The following is a 13074-nucleotide window of genomic DNA, read 5'->3' as shown; positions in this document are numbered from 1 at the left end:
TCTGAGTCTTAATTTCCCCCACCGGGGGATGCATGCTGCTGTGCTGTGCTGTGCTTTGTCACTCAGTCATATCCAACTCTTTGGGAACTTAATTTCCCCCACCGGGGGATGCAAGCTGCTGTGCTGTGCTGTGCTTTGTCACTCAGTCATATCCAACTCTTTGGGAACCTGAGGACCGTAGCCCACCAGGCTCCTCTGTCCATGTGATTCTCCAGTCAAGAATACTGGAGTGGTTGCTGTGTCCTCCTCCAGGGGATTTTCCCAACTCAGGGATTGCACCTGAATCTCTTATGTCTCCTGCATTGGCAGGTGGGTTCTTTACCACTAGCGCCATCTGGGAAGCCTCACTGGTGAACAGTTATAATAGATTTGTTAAGAGAGATAAAAATAACTTTAAATAATACACGTGTTATAGTAAGGGTAAAGGAGGGCACGCTCAGCTCACACTCTATGCCATTTCAGGTGGAATCAGGACGGGTGGTATTTGTGAGTATATGTTGTGTCAAACGGAGTCAGCATGCTAAAAACATCCTTTCCTTTCCTCTCAAGTATTCTGTCCTAAGTCTATTTTTATTGTTAGTATTAATACTTGCTGGGCATCCTCTAGGCACTCAAGAGATACGAGTTCCTTTTTTGTTTTTCACCAACACTTCCCTTTTTTAATTCTTTCCCTTTTGTTTTAATGACAATAGAATGGGAATCTTCTGTAAATAAGGAGGGAAGTTTGGTGAGATGAAAGAAAATCCTCTTCCTTTAATTCTGGCCTCTATTTGGACTATTCTGTTTTAAACTTAAAACAGAAGCCTGATAATCACTTTGTCAAATTTGTTCAAAGTTGTTGTCAACATTAGGTTTATTTTTATTGCAACTGAGACTTACTATCTGGGTACTTACTTACATTCCTGCTATATATATGCAATACTAATATCAAGATGGCTTGCTGTAGAAAGCGAATGGCATATGGTTTGTGAAAATACTTTGCCGACAACATAAACAACCAAATATATACCCGTTGTTCTTGTTATCTGACACGTGTTGTAGACCCAAATGCTTTGGGATTTGGGGACATTTTTGGACTTTTAAAATATATTTGTTTCATACATTAACTAAATTTCCGGCTTAATCCCTGTTGGCTGATATGTGAGCCACTAGATTTATCATTTCTGAGAGTGAAAATGTGTTATCCCATTTACATTTTTGAACATACAGTTGTATTTGCACAATGTGGGCCTTGGAAGTACCAACAAAAATCAGAGTATAAATTACTGTCAGTGCTCCATATATACAGCTCCTCCATATCTGTGGTTCTGCCTCTGAGGATCCAACCACCAGCAGATCAGGTAGTATTATAGAATTTACTATTGAAAAATATCCATGTCTGAGTGGACGCACACAGTTCAAACCCCTGTTGTTCAAAGGCCAACTCTATACTGAATGAAATATATCTAAAATACTTGTGGATATAAAAAGATAAAATTGCCCAATCAGACTGCAGGAAATCACATTCACTTTTTAATTTGAGGTTGTGTAGTATCTCTTTCTGAATGAGGTTTTGGTGGCTGATGAAACAAACTTAAACCCTACATTCTGGAAAAAATAACCAATGATGCTACAGTAGCTTTTGGCTCACTATAGCCCGTAGGCCAAACCCAGACAGCTGTCTGTTTTTGGGTTGTCTACAAGCTAAAAAGCTTATTTTAAATTTAAAATGGCTGCAAAAATTCAAACCAGAATGCTGTTTTGTGATGTGTGAAAATTACAAAAAATTCAAATTTTAGCATCCATAAGTAAAATTTTACTAGGAAACTGTTACATCCATTTATTTATATGTTGTCTGTGACTGCTGTCATGCCACAATAATAGAGTCGAGTAATTGTGACAGAGACCATATGGCCCACAAAACCTAAATAATTACAATCTGGCCCTTTACAGAAAAAGTTTGTCTACTCTTGGTCTAAGGCATCATTAAAACTTTAGGGCAACTTAGTATTTTCCTATTCAAATAGGGTAGAATAGATCTGAGTCCTTATGTATACACTGGTTAGAGACAAAATGGAAAAATGTACATTAGATGGGAGACTAAAATCTTGAAAGCTTTGTTTCTTGGAAAACTATGAAAAATAAATGGACAGAGTTAAGTTGTAAAAGAACATAATTAAGATACAACATATGGGTTTTCCAGCTCTGATATAGATTTAATTACATATATATATATACACATTATATATATATGCAAGCTTAAAAAGGTAAATGTTAGAGCAGAAACTTGATCAAGACTCACTGATTGTAGTTCAACTTGGTGGCTTCCTCATTCTCCATACTGTTCTAAACCTGACTCTCATGAAAGTAAAATCTTAGAGCAAAAATTATTGATGAAGCTTCTTGTAAGAAATCCATATTTATTTAGACATAAAGACCAACAACCTTGTAAGATTAGGCATAATGCTTCCACATATAGCTTTCATCAATACGTAGCATTAGTCTATTTGTGGTCACTTAAAATGCATAATTACACATGATCAAAAGATTCTGCCCAATTAACATTATGTTCTGACACTCATCAAATGCCCAGGTCTAATCATCTTGAAGTATCCACTTTGTAGCAGCCATTTTGGCCATCTGTTTCCATTAAAGCCAATTGTTCAGACTAACAGGAAACATCTAGAAACAATGAGATAGTAGTGTCCTGTAAATGAGAAGACATACATAGGAGAAGAGAGGTAGCAACATCTCAGTAAATATCAAATATTCATATTTCCCGAGCACTTCTTTAGTCATAGACTCTGGGCTAAGTGCTTTATTTATATCATATCCATTAATCCTTGCAACAATCATATGACAGAGGTACAAATATCATTATTGCTATAGAAAGAGGAATTAAGGAACAGTTACAGATTTTGTTGATCCCACAACAGGATCTGAAGTCCAGAAATTTGTGAGTGTGTGTGTGTGTGTGTGTGTGTGTGTGTAAGTCTTTGTGAGAGGGACGTCCCACCCTACTCTTAATCAGTAGGGAAGTAGGTTTGGTTTACTTGTTCCCAGAGGACATTCTTGGTGGTAAGAGGGTATGGTGTTTTTGAGAGAAGATACAATGTTTTGTGCAGATAGACTGCCAAAACACAATTTTTCTTTCTCTCTCAAATAGTTGGCTCTGAGTTTAGGTTATTTCAACTACTAAAACAATATGGAATACGAATTGAGCACTGATTTATGCTAATTTAATTGTATTTGTATTTCTTTTTAAAAACAATCACCATCAAACTATTCATTGCCATGTTAGGAACACCAGATACGTATGATTTAATAGATAAATAAAATATATTTACCCTTGGTATGTGTACTATAGGAGAAGGCAATGGCACCCCACTCCAGTACTCTTGCCTTGGAAAATCCCATGGAGGAAGGAGCCTGGTAGGGTGCAGTCCATAGGGTTGCTAAGAGTGGGACACGACTGAGCGACTTCACTTTCACTTTTCACTTTCATGCATTGGAGAAGGAAAATGGCAACCCACTCCAGTGTTCTTGCCTGGAGAATCCTAGGGACCGGGGAGCCTGGTAGGTTGTCTATGGAGTCGCACAGAGTCGGACACGACTGAAGCGACTTAGCAGCAGCAGCATGTGTACCATTCGACAAGTTATTAGCATAATACTGTGCTTTAGGAGAACATGCTCACTGATGAATTTGAACCAAGTTTTCTTAACAGTTTAACGAGACAGTCCTAGTTTAGTGAAGCCTCTAGGTGATTGGTTTTCGGATCCTGAGATTTCCCAGCATGTAAACAGTGAAAATACAGGCCACTTAGTATACAATGCCATGCCAAATTTGAAGCTGGGTTTTAATTTCCTGTTGAGATCAAAATAGTAATAAAAGACAGAGCTTTAAAAGGAATTGAAACTAAAATTAACCAAAAATAAAGAGGATAAAGAAAAGAATATGCGCCAGTGAAGAAAACTTCTCTATGGTGTCAGAGACTAACACTGTGGTGCCTTTCCTTTAGGACTCAGCTTGGAATGATAGAAAGGGCATGGATTATGGAGCCAATCAGACCTGGGTTCAAATCTTTCATGAAGGAATTAATAGCTTTATGCTATGCTTTCCTGGGTGCCAAGTCACTTCAGTCATGTCTGACTCTTTGTGACCCTATGGACACCACCAGGCTCCTCTGTCCATGGGACTCTGCCATACGCTCCTTCAGGGGATCTCTCTACATCCTATTTGCTAAGAAAGTAAATTGGGGAAATTGCCTATGCAACAGGATAAATGTTAAAAAAATATTTTGTGAAGTTTCAAATGCAGTTCTTGAGAATTAGGAAAAATGACAAATGCTAATCTATTGCACTTTCTATGTGTAATCGTGTGTGTGTGTGTGTTCTCTATATTTTTCAGTCCCCTCTCTTCCCTTACTTGCTAATATTTTAATTTTTACACCCTCAAACGTCCCTATATTTAATTACCAAAACCCAGCCACTATAAGACCTAAGAAGAAAAATCATGCATAGTCAAGCACTCATTAACACTGACCTAATAATAACCATTCGTTGGGTATAAGTAATTCCTAAATGACATGAACATTTGGGCAATGTACCTCATAAGGTTCCTTTCCCAGCTAAAAGTACTTGACTCTTAGAATTACTAGTTAGCCAAGATAAGAGGGGTGGGATGGGGTGTGAGGTGGGAGGGAGGTTCAAGAGGGAAGGGGACATATGTATATTTATTATTGATGTGTGTTAGTGTATGGTAGAAACCAACACAATATTGTAAAGCAGTATTGCTTCAATTGAAAATAAAATTTTAAAAATATTTTGGAGAGAAGGTAATATTGCCTCCATGTACATTGACTTATTAAAATCAACACAATTTACTGAGCATCTACTTTGCATATTAGATATGAAACTTGCCACAAGTAAACCTAAGCAGAGTGGCTATGACAGGCATTTGTGAAACGATTATTTTATTAAATGTTAAATTGTAACTGCAATAACAATGGTAAATGAAAGTATAAGTAAAAACTCTAAGTGAGGGCATAAAAGAGAAGGGGTTGACATAGACACATCCAGAAAGCTTCATTGATGAAGAGACCTCAGCTGCTATGAAAGCGAAGAGGAGTAAGCAGGTGGACAAAGAGAGATACAAAAGCATTGGCAGGAGCATGTAGGGAAAAGATGAATGGACTGTGAGGAGATGAAAAGAGGACATGATGTCTAGAGCAGAGAAATATTACAAGATGGAAGAGGTAAATGGGAGCTATGTTTATTATTTATAGAATGCTAGCCTGACGTTGGAGTAGATGGTTGACTTCAGGATGATTTAAGACATACTTAAAGATGGTACCAGTAACATTCTCTCCCAGATATTTTGCCATTCATTTACCTATTTAGTTAATAAAGTATTGTTAATCAGATACAGGCAATCTTCACTTTGCATGTTAGTGTAGGACTGTGCACACTAAACCCATGCAAAGCAATTGTAATATTAATGAGAAAAAATTATGATATTTCTGTAGCTACCAAATTTGTCAAATGTTAAAACTTCTCTTACTCTCAGTTACAAATATATAGGGAAATAAAAATGAAAGTAAATTTTATTTAAAACTGATTTGAAATTTTGGAAACATCAAGAATGGAAGTATATTATTTATTCGTTAAAAATACATATCAGGAGCAGTTTGAACAGTAGTTGCCTTTTTCTCATCATATAACATGTGATATGGAGTATCTTTGCTGTGTCTTAGTGAATTGTCTTCTTCCTTACTAAGCTAATATAGGCTTCCAACATTTTATCTTTCACAAATTCAATGTCGTGAAATATCTCTGAGAATTCCTTTAATGTCAAGTCTTTTGTCAGAGCACTCCCTCTGGGACATCCTCATCCTTTTCATCACAACCTTTTTCCTAATTTATGTTGATAAGTTCACCTTCTAAGTTCCTCCAGTTGTATATCTTGTATCTTTTGAATAGTGACAGTGTAACCATTCCCAGGGTGAACTAGTTCTTCTATAACTTCATTTCCATTTAATTTGTTTCACTTCCAGTGTTATCACCTTTCATTCTTCTGCTGTGGTTTCATCTCTGTCAGTCAATTCCCTCTTTCAATTATCTATTTTTGCAAGTGCCATTGGATCTCCCTTGGAGATAAGATGTCAGTGCCAATACAGGTTGCTGTTGGCTCTCTGTGTGCACACGGAAGCCCAGGTATGTGGTAAACAATCATTAACGGGCTTTCAAAGAAGTAATTGGTTGGTCACTGATCATGATGTGCATCTGTATTTTATAACAAGTTCTTCAAGTATTTATAATGATCATGCATGACTGAGGCACACTGTTACAGAAAATCACAATAATGGGAAAGAAGCACTAGGGGGCAAATACAGAACAACCTTTTAGAATCTTTACTTATAATTACATGATCTTTTTCTCTGGATAGCTAAACTACCACCAATTATCAGTAAGTAGGATTGACTATATAAGAATGAGGGGCATGGGCATTCTCTACACTCTATTACTATAAATCTAGGATAACACATATGTATGTAATTTCAGGAAGAAATAAAATCAAGAAACATCACTAACAATCTGGGATATATAACCATTGAACAGGCAAAGGTTTTGTTTTATACTTTACTTTCAGTGTCCACTGCAGTTTAAACTCAGCTTTGATAATTCTGCTCAAGTCAGCAGAAATCTCTTATGCACTAACTAGTATTTTAAAATTAAACTCATTTATTCAGCAGATGAGAAATTAGAGCTGTTACTTGTCTCATACATAATTCTACCAGTCATCCTAGTAGCAATCATTTCTCTCCATAATATCTCCTTAAAAAAGTCAATAATCTTTTCACAGTGGATAATAACTTACACAGTGAATGTGAAAAGAGTGTTCAAGTCCTTTGTGAAATCAACCCAATGTCTTTTGTTAAGTATGTACGGCTTCAAATCAGTGTAAAATGGCAGGCTAGCAGTTAAATAGTGTGCATTGCTGGATCTAATTAATTCTACTATTTTATGCCAAAAATTCCATTAGTTTCCATTAAAGGTCCTGATGTAGTGCAGGCTCCTTTATGTTTTGGAGTTAAAACAATCAAACTTCATTTCAAATTAAGGACTATATTGCAGAACTAAAGGAATGCTAGTGTGGTTTTCTAGCATTGAGGAAGCTACTCACTTTTAACAGGATATTCAGAACAAGAGTTACTATGTAATGTATTAACAGAGAACTTAAATCCATAGGGAAAGGTAGCTAGTAAAAGGCAGTTAAGGAGTTTGCCCTATGGGTTATAATTTTATGATAATATTATAATCTGCCGTTGAAAATGAAAGTTTCACTAGGGTCACCGGAAATGTTAGAAGTAGCAGTATAGATGAATTTAATATTATTGGGCTTGAGATTTATACCTCTGCTGTACCTGCTCCTTCATAGATCCCACATACTAATACTTCATTGTATACTTTCATAGCCCCTTTTTTCATCAGTAAAAAATACTTATTATATACACACTATATGTAAAGCATCACCATCACTATTTTTATGACAAATAGACCATTTACTCACATGGAGAATGAACCATGAAAATGGGAAATGGCATATTTTTATCTGCTCACAAAGGGCACGAAGTATTCTGGACACTTTCTAGTGGATATTACTAGATTTACTTAGTTTATTTATTTTTGATGGTTAGAACCAATTTTAGCTTTGCATGTCAATTAAAAAATAATACTTGGCTTGATAATGAAAAATAATACATATATATACACGATATTATAATCTATTATAAGTAAGTTTTAGTTTGTGAGAGGTTTTTAAGTAAAATTTACTGCCACAGGCTTACTTTTTATTAATCAATCAGTCATCAAGCATCATCTAAAAAAAACACTGTTATGTAAGGCTTTATATTAGTAGTTGAGACTAACATTAGTATACAATTATTATGGCTTCAATCAAGAAACGTTTCTTCAAGATAGTTTATAACTGTAGAGAGTTCAAAACTGTGAATATTTGTTAGTGTCCACCCATGCTTTTCTTTGGAGGCGATGATCCATAGCTTTAGTCAGATTCTCCAAATGTATGTTTTGTTAAGGCTGAGAGATATTCTTCTGGATAAAGGGATATAAAAAGAGCTTACACTAAATGATAAATTGAATTACATAAATTATACAACAATGGAGGGTAAATGTTCAAGAAAGGCAGAGATAATATGGGTTGGGATAGTAGAGAAGAGCTACATTATAAGACGATCTTAAATGCAAAAGTAGATAATATATACCATATCCTTGTTTTCTAGGTGTTTAGGAGATAAATACATTTATCTGTTTGATACATTATAGTGATAACTAGAAATTCTATTTCATTCTTATATTTCATTTTGCTTACATTCTTAAGCTACATAAAATAATTTGAAGATCTAGTTAATATGACTGAACAATTAAATAGCATCAATGAACTCCATGAAATGGATTTTGTCAAAAGATCAATATTTTCATCAATATGTCTTTCTGAAAAGATGTTAATTTTATGGATGGAATTAAGTTCAATTGATTCTAAAAAATAGATCTAGGATATGAATAAGTTTCATATTTAGTATTTTCTGTGCAGCTCTTTTAAAACCAACTTATCTACCACTAAGTACAGTAAGTCACTAACAATAAACAACAAAAGACTGACGTATATAAAAAGTTAATTTTAAATTTCGCTTCGCATTTTCTTCTGTATACCAAAGTTTTGTCAGTTACTTAAATTTCTTATAAGTTTAATATCTAATAGCTACTTCAAAAATTGAAGCTACAAGCTTACTTATAATTTATATGCCATATTCTGCAAATTAGGGGGAACTATTTTGGAGGGCTTAAAAACAAATGTTTTTTGAAGATTTTATGAACAGATAATTATATGTAAGTTTCACAGGAAGCAGAATATTAATAAACCTGAATAAGATAATAAAGACTATTCTGTTTTCATATATGCAAGTTTAGGTAGTAGATATCAAACAGAAAATTACATAGTTAACTATGGACAGGTGAAAATTTGTTTCTTAATTTAATGACCATAAGAAGATTCAGATTATTTTTTCATTTTAGAGAAAGATGTTTTTTAAAAACTGTGGATCTTTTTATATTTTATTTTAGATATTTACTATCAATTCCATTTCCCCATAAATTTAACCTTGATTATGAAGCAAGACCAAAGTGAATCCAATTTGTCCCAAAACTCCTTTGGATGAATTACATCTTATCTTGCATTTTGAATCTACATGCCAGCTTTGTATCAATATCTCTTTCAATTGTTTCATAAAGTTTTTGATTCATATGAAAAGAGATATTCATTTTACAATTACTGCTTCTCAGAAAAAAGAATATTCTAATTTCCAAGTTTCCTTAATTTCACATTGAATGCCAAAAAAAGAAGCTTAGCAGCCACTGAAAATACTGGTTTTTGAGGCTATTTCTTGCCTATCAAAACCAAAAATAAAGCCTACTTCCTATTCACCATTGACCTTGACCATCCATCTCCTTTTTCCTTACTCCTATTCACTGAAGGTATATGGCACTCTTATGGCCTGCTTGTTAAAGGGGTTACAATCACAAATTAAAGGAATTAATAAAAATCATGATCTATACCAAATCTTCTCTCTTAATAATGTGATTTACCCCAAAATAGAAAGATTTAAACTAAGATATAATGTGAATTAAAGCAGGATATAAAATTACTTATGTGTAGAACAATCTGTCTTTCAAACAAATAAGGAAGTTACCAGATGGAATCTTTCTCCCACCTCTTATCATCTATAATTATAAAGTCATTTTTATACTTAAAAGTGGAAGAAACAATCATTTAGTTGTTATGACAGGACCCAGGAATCAGATCTTGCAAATTACAGCATTAGTGTTAGCTTAATATTTTAATTGGTTATTCACAAATGCCTTGAAGATACAACATTGACTCACGAATTCCAGAATTACAAAATAAGTTATACTGTATATCCATTGGATGAAGGTTCATTCATTTCAAAGAAAATATAAAAATCTGAATTGTGTTTCTCTTTTAGCATCTGAAAATATTTACAGCTTTCTCAATTATTCAATGCCGCAAAGTCCCATGGAAAGAACAGCTGCATCAGTCACATATTTCTAAAAATAAGCACGTTTATATGAGCCAAGAAAAAGAAATCAATATTTGTTTGTACTTTTTATTTAAAATGTCCAATGGAAAAAACCTCACACCTTCAATGCCTCAATTGGTAATTCACTATTCATGTTATTATGATCCCCATCTTTGACTTGTTTTAAGACAAAATAAATCCAGTATCTTTGTATTCTGCCCAAGATTATTTTGTAAGCTTTTTTCACCTATTCTTTATTGATTGCTCTTAATATATCTTTGCTTACTCAGACAGTCAAAATCTAATCTCAGTAAGCTAAAAATATCCTACTAAGACTTCATATACAATACATATAAGAACATCATGCTAGACCAATATATATATAGGTATGTATATTTACCTAGCAATGCTTGTTTCAAAGATGAAAGTTTAATGTGTTACAGGATTAAAGAAAAACATTAATATTAAAAAAGACCTTAAATTTTAAGCCCTTCACAGATAATAAGATCCAAATAATGACTCAAGAGTGGCATATGTTAATGAAAAAGCAGTGAAAACCAAAGTAGAAATCTAAGGCATACACATATGGAAATCTCATCATTAAGTTCAGATAAAAGCTAATGCATGTGAAGAAAGAATAAAATACATCTGTCTATCTGTCTAATATGGCTGATTGACATGGTCTTGGAAGTTTCTAAGAACAAAATAGTTTCTGAAGTCACAATTTCATTTCTAAAAAATAAATAAATAAATAAATGTACCATTTCAATAATCTAATCAGAGGTATAATTTTAAAAGAAAAGAATAAAAGCTTGCTTTACAGTAAAATAAAATTTAAAGACAGATATAATCATGGTATGAATAATGTTGCACTGTACTACTGATTAAAAGAGTTTGACCATGACACTTAATCAGATTCCATTTCTCATTACATGAAAACAACACAGTTATCAAGCATATGTATGATTTCTTATATGTATGTTGTCTCTGAAAATTTTTTGCCTTAATTTTCAATGATTAAAGTATTTATTATGATTTTTATCAGAATTGAAGGCTTACATCATCACAGTCCTTCCAAATTTCAGCCTATTCTAAAGAATTTAGAACGGTTATGAAACAGACTGTACACAGAGAAATTTTAGCTTCATCTCATTACTGCATTAATTCAGATTTCTTTGTTTCAGTTACTTTTTTTTAAAGAATATAACTCATTTAAGTTATTCATTTGTTAGTACATGGATATTTGGATTGTTTCCATTTTTAGCTATTATAAATAAGCTGTTATGAATATTTATGTACACGATTTCGTGTAGATACAAGTTTTCATTTCCCTCGAGTGATACCTAGGTGTAAAATTGCTGAATAGTGTGGCAACTCTACCTCTTTTTATGGCTGCACCCCACAGCATGTGAGATCTTAATCAGTAGTTGATGTAAGTACATATCACGGACTCTTAAGGGCAGTCTCACTAATGAAAATGGAAACCAACTGAATCCTCTGGAACTAGTACTGATCATTGAGATGATTCAGTAATAGTCCACTCTGACAAATCACCATGATATGATGAATATAGCACCCCTTAAAAGCACCACTCTGTGCTCATTTCACTTCTCTGCTAGATCAGTAGTTCACTAATAACAAAATGAACCTAAGACAAATCTTAACAAAAATTAGAAAAATGCAGATCTACTTCCTTAAAGTGAATCCTGCAAGAGAATGTAAAAATGATGGGGTATGGTATTGGTGATGGGTGTACTATACTAATCATGGAAAAATTTACCTAAGAGATTTTTAGAATGTGTGCATGTGCCTCTGTGTATGTGTATATATATATTTATGTTTGTCTTACTCTTCATGATTGTTTCAGTTCAGTTCAGTTCAGTCGCTCAGTAGTGCCTGACTCTTTGCGACCCCATGGACTGCAGCATGCAAGGCCTCCCTGTCGATCACCAACTCCCAGTTTACTCAAACTCATGTCCACTGAGTCGATGATGCCATCCAACAGTCTCATCCGCTGTCATCCCCTTCTCCTCCCACCTTCAATCTTTCCCAGTGTCAGGGTCTTTTCAAATGAGTCAATTCTTCGTATCAGGTGGCCAGAGTATTGGAGTTTCAGCATCAGCCCTTCCAATGAATCAGTTCAGTTCAGTTCAGTTCAGTCACTCAATCATGTCCGATTCTTTGCAGACCCATGAATCATAGCACATCAGGCCTCCCTGTCCATCACCAACTCCTGGAGTTCACCCAAACTCATGTGCATCGAGTCGGTGATGCCATCCAACCATCTCATTCTCTGTCATCCCCTTCTCCTCCTGCCCTTGATCCCAGCCAGCATCAGGGTCTTTTCCAATAAGTCAACTCTTCTAATGAGGTGGCCAAAGTATTGGAGTTTCAGCTTCAGCATCAGTCCTTCCAATGAACACCCAGGACTGGTCTCCTTTAGGATGGACTGGTTGGATCTCCTTGCAGTCCAAGGGACTCTCAAAAGTCTTCTCCAACACCATAGTTCAAAACCATCCATTCTTCAGCACTCAGCTTCCTTCACAGTCCAACTCTTACATCCCTACATGACCACTGGGAAAACCATAGCCTTGACTAGATGGACCTTTGTTGGCAAAGAAATATCTCGCTTTTTAACATGCTATCTAGGTTGGTCATAACTTTCCTTCCAAGGAGTAAGCGTTTTTTAATTTCATGGCTACAATCACCATCTGCAGTGATTTTGGAATATTCAGGACTTATTTCCTTATGGATTGACTGGTTGGATCTCCTTACAGTCCAAGGGACTCTCAAGAGTCTTCTCCAGCATCACAGTTCAAAAGCGTCAATTCTTCAGCACTCAGCTTCCTTTACAGTCCAACACTCACATTCATACATGACTACTGGAAAACCATAGCTTTGACTAGATCGACCTTTGTTGGCAATGTCTGCTTTTAATAAGCTATCTAGGTTGGTCCTATCTTTTTTCCCAAGGAGCAAG

Source organism: Bos mutus, chromosome 1 (genome assembly GCF_027580195.1).
Source record: "Bos mutus isolate GX-2022 chromosome 1, NWIPB_WYAK_1.1, whole genome shotgun sequence".
Taxonomy (NCBI): domain Eukaryota; kingdom Metazoa; phylum Chordata; class Mammalia; order Artiodactyla; family Bovidae; genus Bos; species Bos mutus.
This window is presented reverse-complemented; position numbering follows the sequence as displayed.